Source organism: Moschus berezovskii, chromosome 1 (genome assembly GCF_049115385.1).
Source record: "Moschus berezovskii isolate FMDL1 chromosome 1, NW_MosBer_1.0, whole genome shotgun sequence".
In the NCBI taxonomy this organism is placed as follows: domain Eukaryota; kingdom Metazoa; phylum Chordata; class Mammalia; order Artiodactyla; family Moschidae; genus Moschus; species Moschus berezovskii.
This window is the reverse complement of record NC_142460.1, coordinates 5,518,783-5,523,027: the sequence shown is the minus strand read 5'-3', so window position 1 is coordinate 5,523,027 and position 4,245 is coordinate 5,518,783. Positions and strand designations below refer to the sequence as shown.

General features: G+C 42.2%; 1 pseudogene; it reads right to left on the bottom strand.

The window, feature by feature from the left end:
• Window positions 1–1,772: 1,772 nt before the first annotated feature.
• On the bottom strand, window positions 1,773–3,683 carry LOC129552367 (density-regulated protein-like; annotated as a pseudogene).
• Between the last annotated feature and the right edge of the window lie 562 nt (window positions 3,684–4,245).

Here is a 4,245-nt window from a genome sequence, read left to right as displayed (position 1 = left end):
TTGGTAGGCAGGTTCTTTTCTACTGAGCCACCAGGGAAGCCCATATTATTCTTAGTACAAACAGTTTAAAACTTTGATACCATGAGGCCATCCTTTAAAATCCTGGATCTTAGATGAAGTAAATTTTGATCGTTGATAAAACTAAAATTACTCCTTGTTTCTTTTCTAAACATGTGATCTACACTTATTAGATTCCAGGTACTGGGGACTCAACCCTGAAAAAAAACATAGTTCTTGCCTTCAAGGACATTTTTTTAAAATGAGGCATTAAATTATTTTTATTTGCTAGAAAATTGGTTTTGGTAATGTTTCCAGTAGTTGCGTTTGGATGTGAGAGGTAGATCATAAAGAAGGCTGAACACTGAAGATGCTTTTCAACTGCAGTGCTGGAGAAGACTCTTGAGAGTCTCTAGGACAGCAAGGAGAACAAACCAGTCGACCCTAAAGGAAATTGATCCTGAATATTCATTGGAAGGACTGATGCTAAAGCTGAAGCTCCAATGCTTTGAAAACCTGATGCAAAGAGCCAACTCATTGGAAAAGACCCCAATGCTGGGAAAGATTGATGGCAGGAGGAGAAGGGGGCGACAGAGGATGAGATGGTTGGATGACATCACCAAATCAGTCGACATGAGTTTGAGCAAGCTCTGGAAGGCAGTGAAGGTCTGGGAAGCCTGGCATGCTGCAGTCCATGGGGTGGAAAAGAGACATGAGAGCAACTGAACAACAACATTTTAACACCTTGAGGAAGTGCTTAATAATGGGAGATAAATTCCACTGATGACAATTAGTTTTATTTTTTTCACCGCAGTAAAACATACACGTGAAGAACAAGAGAAAAGGTGATAAGGGTAGATTCCATGGCTCACGGCTTTTGACACAGTGTTAGACATCTGTGTCAAGCAGTAGGATTGAAACATTCAAAGGAAAGATCTTTGCAGAAGAGGTCACCCACTGTGACATGAATCTTGAAGGGGGTCTCAACACAGTGACTGGACAAAGTTGTTCCAATTGATTTTCCAATGCAGTCTGTTCTTGGTGAACCTCCTGGAGCTGCTGTTGGAGTGACTATTCAACTGGGTCAGCACTGGACCAAGACAACTATTTTCAAAAGGAAGTTGTGGTACAACAAAACTTTTTTGTGAAAGTAAAGATAATGGTAGAGAGAGGATGCCATAGGACCCCAGATGAGAGAACGAGGGATGTCGAAATAGATGTAGAAATTCCCAGGTTGCACTCGTGGTAAAGAACCCACCTGGCAATCCAGGAGACGCAAGAGACGAGGATTCCATCCCTGAGTCGGGGAGATCCCCTGGAGAAGGAAATGGCAACCCACTGCAGCATTCTTGCCTCGAGAATCCCATGGACAGAGGAGCGTGGCGGGCTACAATAGCCCGCCAGGCTCCTCTTTCCATGGGGTCACAAAGGGTCAGACACAACTGAAGTGACTTAGCATGCAAACATGTAGTTATAGATGTAAATGTAGACATAGAGACCTCCAGTGCTCTTTTAATACTAAAAAACCTGTGCATAGTATATATTCAATATTATTGATTTTATATATGCTTGCACCCAAATATGTAAGCATATATACAGCTGTTTAGAGACCTATTCCCCCAAAATCATCTCTTTGACATTATACACTATTATTTAAACATAATGAATTCATCATCCAATTAATCCATAACTAAAACTTAATTTTAAGTTTTTTTATTATGGGTTATTATATTGTAATATAATATTTATTTACTTATTTTTTCAGTACCAAATGATCAAAATTTTTTATTTGACTAAATTCTATCTCATGCATAAGCATGACAGTCTCTCCTGTTTATTAGACTTTGGCAATTAAAAAAAAAAACACACCAAAAAACAAGCAGCCTTGGACAGAACAGTGAAAATGCCAAGGATGAGGGTAGGCTACAGTTTTACTGTAGGATAAATATATATATTTTAAAAAGGCCTCTCTCCCTTTGGCCATATCAACAATCAGTTCAGATCATTAAATACAGACACATTTTCAAAATCACTTCTTCACTTCTCCAAGATCTTCAATGCTATCATCATCCACCTCTGGCCATTTTTCCTGAATGACATCAATAATATCATCTGTAAAGTCTCCCTGAATGATGATTTCATCCTCCCCTGAGGTACCACAGGAGAATCTCTGAGCAAAAAATCTTTGTGCTTCAGAGACATTACTTTGCCAACCAAGGTCCGTCTGGTCAAGGCTATGGTTTTTCCCGTGGCCATGTATGGATGTGAGAGTTGGACTGTGAAGAAAGCTGATCGCCGAAGAATCGATGCTTTTGAACTGTGGTGTTGGAGAAGACTCTTGAGAGTCCCTTGGACTGCAAGGAGATCCAACCAGTCCATTCTAAAGGAGATCAATCCTGGGTGTTCATTGGAAGGACTGATGCTAAAGCTGAAACTGCAATACTTTGGCCACCTCATGCGACGAGTTGACTCACTGGAAAAGACTCTGATGCTGGGAAGGATTGGGGTAGGAGGAGACAGGGACGACAGAGAATGAGATGGCTGGATGGCATCACTGACTCGATGGATATGAGTGTGAGAGAACTCCAGGAGTTGGTGATGGACAGGGAGGCCTGGCGTGCTGTGATTCATGGGGTCGCAAAGAGTCGGACACGACTGAGCGCCTGAACTGAACTGAAGATCGATTTCAAAAGTTGCAAGGCCACACACTCTTGCTACATATTTCTCTTTGCTCTGGGAATTTTGGCTGTCGTAACCTTCTGTGGTACAGTTTTCTTTTTCTGTTTATTTGACCCCTTCCACCTCTCTTTTGTTTTTTTCTTCTCTTCCTCTTCCCCTGCTGTTCCTTGACCCTCACCAATTCCAGCTTCGTGTTTGGGTGAATTTTCTTCAGTAAGTTTTGCAAACTCATTTGGAAAAGTCTTCTGTAACCATTGTCTACATCTAACAGCATCAGGCATATATTCACAGCACTCTGTTGGTAATGAACAGACTCCACAGTAAAGGACTCGAAGCGGGTCATCTGCGTCTCACTTGGTGTTGCTCCTCTGGCCTCCTCTGCAATCATGCCACCGGATTCAGAAAGGTCAGCAGTCATTTCAAAACCTGAAGCGAAGAGGGCAACCCCGGGGACCCCAGAGCGGCCCGCGTGGGCGGGGGTGTGGAGACGCCCGGCCCGGCCCCCTCCGCCAGACAGCATCTCAGCCTCCCCACGGCCTCTACAAGCGTCTCCGAAGCGGGAGCGGCCCGAGGGGCTATTACCCAGGCGGTCGCACAGCCTCCGGGCCTCCGCTCCCGCCACTACCGCCAGCTGAAGCGACACATGCGAGGAGGATGCCAAACAGATGCCTTGAAAAAGTTCCTTGACTCAGTGTCTGTGTTTTCTGATATAATGACACACAAATGTTTTTCTTGTAAGAAGCTGTATATTAGTCACCTTATTTCCAACACAGTGCATATCCCTGCTTTTCTCTCTAGATTTAGAAACGAATGATGAATTTGTCATGGAGGGATAGGAAGTAGTCACCTCAGAGACTTGAGAACCAAGTTTGTATTTTCTTTCCACATCTCCACCCTCAAATTCACTCCTGGAGAAGATGCCACGTGTGACATGGGAGAGTTACATGTAGCTGAAGAGTATTAACAAGAATATAACAAACACCAAACCCTCTGCTTTTCTACCTCATCCTTTGTATTTCCACGAGTCAATTGTCGAATGAGTTGACCTCACTTCAGACTTATCATGCACTGATTTAAGAAATATATCTGATGACATCATCCTTCCTAATAATAGAAAGGTTTTTAAATAATTTTAATGCTAAATTTTATTCATATATTGCCATTGTTTTGCTTTGTTAAAGTCTGGACATATGTTAAAGTTGGGGTTCCTAGATGCCTTTCTAATTGGTGAAATCAGAATCTTCTTCTAGCGCTTTCTTCCAGAAGATTCTATAATCAGAATCTTCTTCCAGTGCTTTCTTCTAGAAGATTCTAGAATCAGAATCTTCTTCCAGTGCTGTCTTCTAGAAGATTCTAGAATCAGAATCTTCTTCTAGCACTTTCTTCACAACAAAGTTCCTGTGAATAGCCACACAGGCATGTAGAACTTTACACACACACACAATTTTGGAGACTATACATACTTTTTACATGTGCAGGAAAACCAAACAACATGGGGGAAGGTTAAGAAAACAAGCAGCCTAGAAAGAAGTTGAGTTGGTAGTGAGGAAAGATATTATGGCAGAGGAA